Source organism: Rhodnius prolixus, unplaced genomic scaffold (assembly GCF_049639745.1).
Source record: "Rhodnius prolixus isolate KJV_2025 unplaced genomic scaffold, Rpr scaffold_13, whole genome shotgun sequence".
NCBI classification, from domain to species: domain Eukaryota; kingdom Metazoa; phylum Arthropoda; class Insecta; order Hemiptera; family Reduviidae; genus Rhodnius; species Rhodnius prolixus.
Window position 1 is genome coordinate 9,342,126 of NW_027411583.1, and position 13,361 is coordinate 9,355,486.

Here is a 13,361-nt window from a genome sequence, read left to right on the forward strand (position 1 = left end):
TTGAAGACTTATTCTTTTTTGAGTTGTGCCTCTTTTTCTCCATGAACGTCAACATCAAGACGTGTATTTCCGGAAGTTATGTTGTTCTATCGAGAGAGAGAGAAAACAAAAAAATGATAAAGGAAGGAAACAAGTCGATGTGAATGGAGGTGAGGGCAAAAGCTGCCCATTAGGGACTCCCCCTTTCGGCTAATTGCGGAGCGTTAAGCTGGATATCTTGGGAATTACATGGGAGCGCTCTAGAGTGAGATTTTCAGGGATGTTACTGGAAGCTTAATGGATAAGCCGATTAAGTAAGACCACTCAGACCAGCATAGTCAGTACCAAACAGAACTTCTGAATGATCTAGAACATATGAACTTAAATTTTCGGATTAATAATCTGGATTAGAGAAATGGATTGATTAATTTCAAGAGATCTACGATATTCATCATTTCATTTCTGGAGATCTTCAGCTCATCATCTTTTGGCTTTACACGACATCTGAGTACATGATTTTTGGGTGGAGAGGCCCATCTCCAGTTTCGAATCCCTTCTGCGACTTTCTGCCCGCAGTAGCAGCATAATCGAGGGTTATTCAACCCACCCACCCAGTTATACATTACACTCTCCTAAAATCTAGAGGAGATCTCTGTGCGTGTATTTTATGGACGACGACCTATGTTTGTATAGAGAAGAGAAATGGTTTTGGCTTGAGTGAAGATAATTGTGATGTATGTACTGGAGGCGGCAAGACGAATGCGAGTATAGTATGGTAGAGGCGGTAAATGAGCGATTTATTGCCTTATTACCATTGCTCGGTTTGTTACAGCTAGATGCACGCCTCCGCACGCCCCCAAAACTCGGCCTTCGTCCACCATATCATACATGTACATTACTATCATGGTGGCACTGTACTTCCCCTTACTCTCCAGACACCGCTCAACCCCCCCCCCCACACACACAAACTCTGACGTAATAAAGACATAAATGTTTTGCGCTAGTGACGTAACATTATTCAATTCATCTTGCTAATAATTAACTGCCAATACGAATTTCAACCAACTCTTACAGTAAAACAGGATAATGATGCAATCATGCAGGATCTCGATTTTCTTTTAATTTTAACCAGATAGGATTCAAAGTTTCCCTAAGATAAAGAAAATGGGTTTTTTTTAAAATATAGTCTGTTTTAGATTTTTCCAACCACCTTAATTGGTAGAGGAAAACAGATTTTCTATTGAACTTGTCAAAAACAATAGAAGTAACTTCAAATACATCAAAACTCTTTATTAATTTTCGTGTTCCTTTTTTTAGTTAAAAATGTTTATTAAATTTCTTACTCTAATCTTTGGATCAGACAGGTGGGTATCCTTGAATCTTTCTATAATCTGTTTATAATTATTTCTTGCCTTCATGTACAATGTTTTTATCGTGGTAGAATTTGATCTCCGATACATTTTTAGTAAACTAAACAGATATTCACGCGCCCCAGAACACTGCGCGTCGTACCAGCTTTGTTTGTAATTATTTTTCTGTGGATACACTAACTTATTTTTATAAGCAAAATTAACCATCATTTCTGTGAGATTCTCTAATTCTAACACATGACAATCTTTAGACTCGTAATCACTGTAAGCCCGTTTCTATTTCTTTCTTAAATTTATCTGTATGTTTATTACACCATTTCAATTTTGGGTAATAAAAGCATATCTTCTTTAATATTAATACTCAATGACAACCTTAACACTATAGGTAAATGATCTGAGAAGTGTTGTTGGCAGACTTCAAAGTCGGACAAATGAGGTAAAATGTCGGCGGATACAGCACCAAAATCTATTACTGTAGACCCTTGGGCACCAATAAAACTATATTCTCCATAATAATCACCATTAGTCCGTCCATTTAATATGATTAAATTGAAATCAGCAAAAATTGAAAGTAATTGCTTACCATGAGAATTAAGATTGCATTTTTACACATAATCAGTTAGTATCTACAGTTAAATAGTCTGGAATGACTTGTAAATTAGCAACCCCTCCCATTAAAATCGCCTATCAGTAAGTATTGAAAAGTGTTGTGCTTATTAATTAAATCATACAGTGACTGAAAGTCTTCAAGCCAGCAGTTACAGTTTAAGTAAACCGGAACAATATAAAAAACATTATTTAATCTATTATTAACCTCAATCAGCGTATGATTAGAAAAACTCACAAATTTACAGAAATTACGGCGAATCAATTCTTTCTTTACGCCCATTACTGAACCACCACTTGCCCTTCCGAAGCCTGCACTCCTAACCGCAGGAGAAAACACCAATTCATAATCAGAATGAATATCTTTAAATTTATCAAAAATGCTTTCTTCAGTTAAAAAAGTTTCGAATAATAAAAATATCTCGTAATTTTTTAAATAATTATTAAATTCCAAATTATAAAGTTTACTTTTTAAACCTGATATATTAAATGCAATAATACTAAAAATCTCAGTACATTTACTTATCTTACAAAACTCCCTTTTTGCTGGACCTTGATGAAGAAGCCGAGTCACTTCGGGGACGAAAAAATCCACGATGCTTCCCCGAATCCTTCGGGGACGGTAGTAATTGCTGATTAATTATAATCGACATTTTCATCCGTTTTGGACGTGGAAGGGCGACCCCGGGTGGTCATCATCTCCGACGTCTTCTCGGCCGTCTTGGAAACGCTTGAACCACTCAAAAAACTCGCGCACGTGTTTAACATTGATCACCATAAACTTCTTTTAATAAAAGATAAGTTTCAGTAGCGGTTTTATCAAGTTTTGATGTGAAATTTCACAACAATTCGTTGCTCTACTACATGTGTAGTATCACATGTTTTCGGCAAAACGAAACTAACACCTTTTTACACAAACGACGGTTCCGGTCAGACAGATTTCTCTACAAACACGTGAGACACGCTGCAGTCCGAAAGAGAAGGCTTTACGCTGCACAGCTGACGGTCGTTCCGGATTTTGCGTATGCATAGTATTTCTGTAGCAGAATCAGTCTCGTTATTTAATAGCCACATCTCGTAATGAATCAGTGTAGACTGACAAGAATTTTAAATTGGATCTGCATTAATTAATATAGAGATTTGGACCAAAAAATCTGAGAATTCTGAATACAGATTGAAAATTCATTCAAAACTCCAAAATCTAAAAAAAACACTTTTCAGTAAGTTTTTCCCAAATAGAGAAACTGTCAACACCCTCCTTAGTGATGTAATGGCTGACAGGGAAGAAATATCTAAGTTTTTTTTTAAAGAAAAAGGAAAATTAAAAAGAAGATGGCCTACTGCCAACTTGGAGCAGTATAAGGGGGAAAAAATGAAAAGAATTTTCAAGCCTTACTATCAATTTTCCTCTGCTTCGAATAGATACCAAATGTACTTGAAATAATCTTTGAATTATATTACTTGGTACTTGTATATTTTATCCCTCCCTCTTAGGGAAAGAAGTTTTTCTTTAAAGAAAAACCAGGGAAGATTATTGAGTGGAACCTCATAATGGCCAGTTGTAAATGACAGCCTCCTCACCCCCCCTCCCACAGGTGGAAGACAAAAAAGGAAATTACAAAAATCTGTCGTGACTTTCATCAGATGAGTTTAATATTTTAACGTTTACAAGGAAGCGGTTGAAGGAGGGAGTGTGACGTAACAGCTCCCCTAAACAACCAGTAGATAAAGTTTTTCAAAACTGCTATTTTCTCTGATAGTCTGGAACTTTAAAATTTTCTTCTCTTAAAAGAGCTACCTGGCCTCTGGGTTTCCATTACTCGAAACTTGGTACTAATTTAAGAAAGAAAATGCGAGTTCTGAAAATATTAAAAGATATTCTCCTTGGTGTAAAATTTAGTAGAAAAAGAGGGAAAAAACAAATTTGCATAATAAGATTATTGCATAACGAACCTGGACAGGGTTCCAAGATGGCGTGGATAGACAGAGTACATTTTTTTTAAAACTACTTCTTACCTTTCCATTAAAGTAGAAGAAGGAAATCAGCAAAGAAATAATTATAAGCAGCAGAAGTACCGAAGAAGCATGGTAGATAATGATCCATTAAACGGGATGCAGAGATCTCGAGATCTCCCTAGAGTGAGCAGGAACATCTTAACAGTTCTCTCTCTCCAAGTGTAATTGAATTACACATAATAGCTGTAATTAAAATTCACTTCTTTAACTTTGCATTTATTACCGTTTCACACTTCCGCTTCGCAGTTCCTTATTAGTGTTTATTATTACATCGATTTGGCGGGAGATGGTGGAGGGGGGAAATTAAGAGTTTAGATTCTTCTCATTGTAACAAATTACATTACTTTAAAACTATCAAAACAAAACTTCAACAGTTCGTAACCTCTTCCATCTTGAAATAACCAGCAGGCCAGGGGCTGTAGGTTAATCATCTTAATTTAGGAAGACGTTTCCTCAACCATCGGGGGCCCCTTCTAACCTAGTTTAAGGATCTCTTCACTTCGTAAATAGATCCAACATCTTTTTAAGTATATATCTAAAGTGTTTGTATTGTTCTCCAGTATTGGGCATTGAGATGTTAGTACGGTGCTCTTGGTTATAATATTATTAAAGACGTTCTGGAACGAAAAATAGTTGCTCTATTCATAGTGCATTCAAATTCCTTTGAAGCTAACATACTGCAATATCTATTCCAAGTTTAATTTTATTGCGCCAGAACGTTGTAGGGGAGAATGAAACGGCCAAACGCCCTGGTAAGGTAAAACTCCATTTCTGGGGCATTTGGTTCTCCTTTTTGTGGAAGAAGGCAATGGTTTTCTCAGCGAGTAGTAGGAGGAAGAAATCGATCGAGGAACAGGCGAAGAAGATATATTTAAGGAACTATAATCGTCACAAATCTGAGGCGTGCCTCGATCTCGAATAAAGACTAATTCCGCCAACGGATGGATTTCCCCTTACACAGCATTTTCAATTCACTGGGAATCTGAAGAAGTTCATGAGAACGTGATGGTTATTGACAGATGCGAGGAAAACACAACTCTTAACTTTAAGAAAGATTCAGATTCGTACCTTGGGGTATCAGATACCAAGAGCTGATGAAATCACTGTAATGAGATATGGCTAAAGCCAAAAAAAAAAGTAGAAGAGAAAGGTCGGTACTGGTACTTCTTTTGCAGGAGCCAATCAGATAGCGGAATTTCTCCTCCACCACTCCTCCGCCCATGGCTAGCACCAATACAATACAAAACAGCGTTTCTCCCCCCACCACCGTTTTTCACTTGTATTGCGATCTTGTGAATTCAGAAGATTCAGTGAAGATCACTTGTGTGTGGATGCTTTACCAGTGAACTAGAGTCGTTAAATGGAATGCTTAGCGGCCGAAATGAGAATCTTGATGAACTATCCGAGAAGAGTTTTGCAAAGAAAATACGCCATTTTCCGCAATATTCGTAATTGAAGAGAAATATACGTCACATTGATTTATCAATCAAAATCCCAACCGGAAGTTCATTTCGGAAGCAATAATTGTTATTAATAGTAAGAGAAATTTCAACTAAATTGACGGTCTAATTTATTCCAAATTATGGACATAGTCTCAATTTATTATAATAATAAATATGGGCATATAATTAAATTATAAATTGAAATGGATGTTGCAATGGAATTATTTTGATTGGTTGGTGAGTAGGTGAGACGGTAAGTTAAGATTGGCCTAGGATGGAATAATTGGGCCTAGCGAGGCAACAGAGAGAGACTGCGTATGCGAATCAGTGGGACAGGTACTAGAAAATAGAAAAGGAACAACGCTGGTATTCATTGGAGACGAGTAGAGAAGGCAATAAAGCCTTCCTGGAGGATGAGGGCGGAGACCAGCGCGGGCTTACTCGTTTAGCATAGCAATTAGGGATAGTTGCCTTGCTCTGTAGGGGATGGTTAGTTCACTGTAGAGTGAACAAGGGGGCGGTGGTTAGAACTCGGACCATGATACTCTGCCGTCCCTGGGTGATGCTTATACGTACAACAAAAGGTACACGATTACCTTGCCCTAGTGTACACTGGAGCGCTAGTGTAGTAGCTGAGCCCTTATTGCCCACTCCCTGGCTACTCTATTGTGTGATTTGAATATCAATCCCCTCGCTGGGACCTATTTTCCAATATCAAGGGCAACCAGGGGAGTCTAGTCTAGTCCAATAAAATAAAAAAAAAAATCCTAAATTGAGGATTAGTCTTTTCGTTATATAGATACTATTTATTTAACATATAAAACGTGGCCCTTATTTACCTCAAACTCTATTTATACAGTAAAGTAAATAAACCCAACAAAAGGAACAACTTTTTCGTTTATTTACATTTTTTATGTATTCAGTTCAAGTTTTAACTTTGTTTTATTTTTTTTTTTTGGTTTTAATTTAAATTCTAAAATTTAGATACTATTTTTCCCTCTGGCCATTAAAGTGAACGATTTTTAGTATTGGGCGCGGAGTTTTCTTATTTCTCGTCGTTGCCATGACAAGAGAAACAGTAGACTAGGCGGATAGATTCCATAGGGATCTCAAGGAACACTTGCAGCTGTGAACAAACCTGCGGCCTCCTCTATTCCCCTACGACTGTCCCACAACTGCTTCATTCCAAACGATCTATAAATTTACAAAATATTTTACAACTTCTTTGTACTCCTTCTATTGTTAGATGATAGTCTACAAAGACCATTTTTCAATCAGAGTCAAGGTTAGACTTCTTACACGATAACCTAGGCCCCGACATTTTCTTGCCATAAAGATTTGCGCTTCTAACAAAGACCTTAAAAAAAAGGAATAGGAGGAAAAAATAATTGCCAGTTTTCAGTCGTGATACATTTATTCTGCCGAGCTTTCCACCTAGGGACTAGGTCCATCTTAAGGGCTAGTTTACAAAGTAATATTTTTACATTACAGGGTTGGTGTGTCTTCTGTCTTGTCTGCTCATGGAAATGGCAATTATTTTTTCATCCTATTGAAACTATGAATCAGTCACCAAAAATAATGAACAACAAAGTTAAGGAAGTTTTCAGCTTTTCCTAAATCAGGCTGCACATTAAGTGTACCGCAGCTGTGAAAAAAACTACATCATCTCTTGTTTGGGATTGCAGGTACTTTCTGATGCAGTTCCTTCCTGCAACTAAAATGTGTTTTCCCCTTTCTTTGATCTATAATCATCTCAAAGATCTAATGTTTGGTGCCAGCAGAAAAACATTACATTTTCAAGTCCTAGATAATGGATAAATCCCAGAATCAGAAGGGGGTTTTTTAAGGAGAGTATTTCTTTTCAACTTTTCGTCCTGGTGAAACACAATTTACGAACTTTGGACACGATTACAGCACTTCCAGCAGGAAGTGACTCAGGGTAAGGGTGAAAAATTAAAAAATCTTATAAAACTGTAGCAATGATTAAATAAAAATAGAAATGCTAAGCCAGGTATTTAGCTTCCTCCACGGCCAAGTTCAGGAGAGGTTTTAGCTTACCCAGGAGTTTAGAAAGCTCTTGTAAACTAAGTTCTTCACTTAGATGACTCCGTCCAGATGATGTCCTTCAATCTCTTAAGTTGCTTCCCCATAACTTTCCTTATTTTCTCTTCTCTCTTCTACAGTAAGAAGAAAATCATCGCTGACGCGAGAAAGAGTTGCCATAATGAATCCAAACTCTAACAACAACTCACTCCTCGGTCCATTATTTTTGCCACCTCTCTTAAAGAAATGGAAAACCAGAGTCAACTAAGTTAATAATTCATATTCAACCCACCTCAAATTTGTTTTTGTTTTTCAATGACATTAAAAAGAAAAACTTTTCGACGTGAAAATATTTATAGACCCCCCTGAAGGGAAAATCCATTTTACTATAATATTAATAATAATTCCATTTCAGTATAAAATAAAACAATTATTTTATAATTATTATTTTAAATAACTCCTTAACACATTTAGCCCTAAAATAACAAAAAATCTTCCCCTGCCCAGAACTAACTTAAAATTATAATAAAACTTTCTTAATAAGTTTTAATCGATTCTAGTTCATTGTTTCGATTATAATTAAAAGTTGGTTAACCAGGAATTAGAATACGGCATGATCTTAAAGCCATTATAATCCAATTCTAACTTGGTTTAAGCAAGTTGTTGTAGATACTTGAGCACTAAGAAATACATATATTATAAAGCGCTTTAATTTAATACTAGCGGAAGTTAATATGATGGAATTTTCCTCAAAATCGTGATTTAGAAACTCATTTAACCTTCCTCCTGGAAAGGTTATAATACCTCAAATTACGCTATAATGGTACTTCTGAGGAAAGCCTACTACCTTGATCGAATTTTCCGGGGAAAAATGCTATACACTAATGTTATAAGCCAAAAAATTTCAAAAGAAATCTTTAGGGAAAATCCGAGAAAATCTCTGAAAAATGTGAACAATATATTCCAGTGGTACTTCCGTTTAAAGGAGTTTTTGACCGCTAGGTTGCAGACAAGTTCCCTGGTAAGGTATGTTTAATTTCAGCTTCCGGTGATGTTTAGATCTTGGGTTATATTGTTCATACACGTTCAGACTCACAGACAAACTTAAAATCAGATATGAAAACATCTACATAATCACCATACTTCCACTTATTGCCAAGTAAGAGAAAGGAATGGGTAATTTATTTATTAGAAAGGTAGAATAAGATGTAGTAAAGTAAAGTAAACAAGTAAAGTAATCGCCTATTTTTTCAGGCGGGGCTAACTACCAATTAGGTGTCGTGGACAGAAGCGACTAGCAAACACACTTTACTGTAAATTTCTCATATTAACCATTAAATGGCCTAGACTAGTACCGCAATACATCTTAGCTTTGCGGGTCTAGCCTATAACCGACTAGCAAACATACTTTACTATAAATTTCTCATATTAACCATTAAATAAAATCCAAGGGCTAGACTAGTACCGCAATACATCTTAGCTTTGCGGGTCTAGCCTATAACCTAACATACTTTACTATAAATTTCTCATATTAACCATTAAATAAAATCCAAGGGCTAGACTAGTACCGCAATACATCTTAGCTTTGCGGGTCTAGCCTATAACCCTTAACATACTTTACTATAAATTTCTCATATTAACCGTTAAATAAAATCCAAGGGGCTAGACTAGTACCGCAATACATCTTAGCTTTGCGGGTCTAGCCTATAACCGACTAGCAAACATACTTTTCTATAAATTTCTCATATTAACTATTAAATAAAATCCAAGGCCTAAGACCGGGTATCGAACCCAGTACTATAATGCATATTAGCTTTACAGGTCTCGCCACTAACCGCTCGGCTACCGTGGAGCCTGGGTAATGTATTAATTAGGAAGGTAGAATATGATGTATCGATACTTGAATGTGCCGAGAATGGTGGAGTAGGATGTTAGGAAGTTAAGTAAATTCGCTCTGGAAACAGGATAATACTACAGTACTGACAACAAAACAAAACAAAAAAGATGTACATATATTTATATATTAAAATCTCGCATCCCCTTTCTTTCAGATTATATAAATAATAAAATATCTATTACAGAAGTTTAAATTCTCAGCATTAGAGAATGATGTTGATATTTAATGCCAAGTTTGGAAACTAAACTCCCGAGGGAACCTTACAGAGGACGCATATTCTTTGCAGAGAGAGACAGAGTGAGAAAGAAATGGAATGGAGGGAAACAGTAGATAACGCGGGTATTATACGTTATTTATTTTCCAAGCTACTTAACTCTGCTGCAAAATATTCCCGCGTTTTTTGGAAAGCGGTATTTAGTGTAAAAGAGATTTGGGATAATTTGGGAAAGTTTTTTTTTACTACAAACATTTAGCTTTTAGCATTTTCTTTTCCTGTTTAGATGTCCTGTCCCCCCCCCCACAGATCATAGAATATAAATTTTCTTCTGAGAAAAAATAAAATGTTTTCAACACTTACATGATTTTTTCCCGCCCACAATTCTGAACGCTGTACAGTTTTTTTCAAATTCTAAATGCAAAATTTGTATAAATACTAACATATTAGTTACAGTTTTTACAGCCGTACATTACAATGAAAAGCTGTTAGAGAAAAGGCTATCCACCTAAAAACTGTCCTAAAACTAACTTTACTGACCTATTTGATTTTAAGTTATAAAACTACAACTACAACCACAGAAATAATAAAATCAGGGAAGGTTTAGATCTCGGGCTACAATCCAACGGAGATGCATTGATGATTGTGTCATCAAAAACTACAGACTATACTTATAGTTAGCTTAAGCGAAAATTATCCATCCAGGAATTAACAAAGAAAATTTGGATAGTACCAATATGAGCCTCAAAAGCTTGGCTCAAGTTAGTTGCCGAGTACCAGCTTTTCAAATGCGGCCTTATCCAGTCTCGCCAATTTGCGCTGGCTGTGGTGAGTCCCCAATGAGACTGTGCGGCACTTTGTAGAGGTGTGCCCCCCCGTTTATTCTAAAACTAGATTTCTCGTCTTCGGGGAGGTCAAATGTCTCCCTACCCGGAGATTGTAGCATCTAGTAATCTTTACCAGAACTTTCTAGGTTTATTCCAGTGCCCTGGGCGATTGAGTCGCCATGCTTCCTAGTGTCCTGTTGCTACATTATTAGTTAATTGTATTGGCATCTGGCAACCTTTAGCCGGATTTGTTGTTCTAAAGCCCCGGTATCCCCGGAACCATTTTGTGCGGCAATTTAAAAAAGCGCATATAATAAAAAAAAAAAAAAAGACAATACAATAACAGTGTGAATATTCAACCAAATTTTGTTCCTACTTAAACGCAATGACTCGATCCTACAGCATACCACTTGTACTACATACAATACAACAGAACACAATGAAAAAACTACCCTAAAATCAAGTCAAATCATTAGATCGTGAAGACAGAATTTAGCTGATTACTGTGGTTTCCCTTTTCCATTCAAATGGAAAATAACAAAATTTAAATAGGATTAAAAAATAATTGCAATTTCAGTCGTGATACATTTATTATGCCGACCTAGGGACTAGATCATCTTCAGGGCTAGTTTACAAAGTAATATTTTTACATTACAGAGTTGGTGTGTCTTCTGTCTTGTCTGTTCATGGACTCTCATCACCATCAGCATATCCATATGTTCCTGCAATCGGTTTCTTTGTTTCGTTTTAATTTTTGGGCGCGCAAATATTTTTCATGTGCGCTATGTTTAAAATTTATGTGCGCGCGCACAGCTTAGAGGGAACGTTGCGCTGTGAGACACAAATCTGAACGTAACGTTTATTCTTTCGCTTTTTTGGTACTTTGTTACCACAAAACACCAATTTTTTTAGACTTTGCCGGACACTGGGATCCTTAAAAAACGAATACTTTTGATGAAAGCTTAATTTTTTGAAGATTAGACTTGATCGCAATACTTCCTAGTGAGAGAGAGAGAGAGAGAGAGAGAGAACCAAAAAACCATTACAAAGCATAAAGGAGGCGAACTTAAATTTGTTATAATTTAATAGGAACAAAATGGTGGATGGTTTTGGTACTCTGTAAGAAACCATTTTCCCAAATGATAATAACTCGAGCAGTTGGTAATAACATTTAGTCTCAAGTTGATATGGTGGTGGTAGGGGGTGCCGTTATATCCACTTGAGGAGCTGTAGGGCGGAGTACTTCTCTAAGTTATGTGAGCAGTAACTTTACTTTAAGTGGGAGGACTCTTAAATAGTGTGTGCTTGTGTTTTTGTGCTAGTGTGTGTATGTGAAAACCGGAAAGACAGAGAAAGGATAATAGAACAGGTGAATAAATTCAGCGTCTGAATTGTATTAGGGACAAGAAAATGGGGTACCACCCAACTAGACAAGCACATAGCATGTGAGAAAAGTTAATACCAGTGAGAGGGCGGAAAAAACCCCAGTGAAAAAGGGGATTACCAGAGAGAAAAGAAAGAGTATTTATAGATATAATTTGGGCTCTTTAAAGAGCAGGAGTTCTGGGTAGAAAGACCTGGAGGATGAGTGTTCTCCCTGTGGGAGCTTTGGACGATAAGGGGGCTGCTAACTGCCCTACTGTACTCCCATTACTGGGCCCCACCACCTACCACCGGTACCATCCGGAGACACTACGGGCTTCTCTGCAAGGGTTAGCCAGCCGCACAATGTAACTGACAGTCTCGTACTCAGAGGGTTCCTTCTTTTATCTTGATGCAGTTCTTCAGCCAACCGGACTTATTTTATTTAAAACGAATAAGTTCAGGAAAAAGAAATGACTGATGTGGATTTTCACACATTTTGTCTTACAAATGTTTAAGTAAATTAACTATTCTTGTAGGTGCCACAGTAGCCGAGCGGTTATAGGCTAGACCCGTAAAGCTAAGATGTATTCCGGTACTAGTCTGGCCCTTGTATTTTATTTAATGGTTAATATGAGGAATTTTCAAAAAAAGTATGTTAGGCGGTTATAGGCTAGACCCGCAAAGCTAAGATGTGTTGCGGTACTAGTCTAGCCCTTGGAATTTATTTAATGGTTAATATGAGAAATTTATAGTAAAGTATGTTAGGCGGTTATAGGCTAGACTCGCAAAGCTAAGATGTATTGCGGTACTAGTATAGCCCTTGGATTTTATTTAATGGTTAATATGAGAAATTTATAGTAAAGTATGTTAGGCGGTTATAGGCTAGACCCGCACAGCTAAGATGTATTGCGGTACTAGTCTAGCCCTTGGATTTTATTTAATGGTTAATATGAGAAATTTATAGTTAAGTATGTTTGCTAGTCGCCTCCGTCCACTACACCTAATTTGGTAGTTGGATGCAAAGCCCGCCAGAAAAAATAGACACTACTTTACTTTTAACTATTCTTGAAACTCTTGAGTTTTTACAAAATAGATAGACAGTAGGTACTGCAAACAGTTCCTTGTTCACGCTCATCTCCGAAAGGGGTTCCAAAGCGTTGGTTACAAATCTAGCCAATGGAAGCTGAAGGATCAAAAAAGAACCGCCTACTAGTAAACATGGCGGTCTCAAGTCTCTCATATTGCTTTGAACGCAAATGAGGGATGAAATTTAATTTTTTACAGGAAGTGCCAATCTCAGGCATGTAGGCGCCACAAATCTCTACAAACTGGCGCTTAGTTTCATCCGGCTCAAAATTAGGCAGCACAGAACGGTGATTCGAGTAATGTTGCAAATATTAAATACACGTGAACAACCAAACCAGCATGTCCATTTAGAACCTGCACTGGCAGCGGATTCAGCCTCCTTGGCCGAATGACAGTCAACACAAAAACTTCCAGCTACTCCGATTTAAAATCCGCAGATCTAACCCAGTTCTGTTAAGTAGTTAGGATTCAGTGATACCAGGCGAAGAGTCATTTTAACCAACAAATCCTCTTCCC

At 37.0% G+C, this 13,361-nt stretch overlaps 1 protein-coding gene across 14 annotated transcripts in view; it reads right to left on the reverse strand.

The window, feature by feature from the left end:
- Positions 1-13,361, reverse strand: part of LOC141447722 (uncharacterized) — a 610,137-nt gene that overhangs the window by 82,982 nt on the left and 513,794 nt on the right. The gene's annotated exons all lie outside the window — the stretch shown is intronic.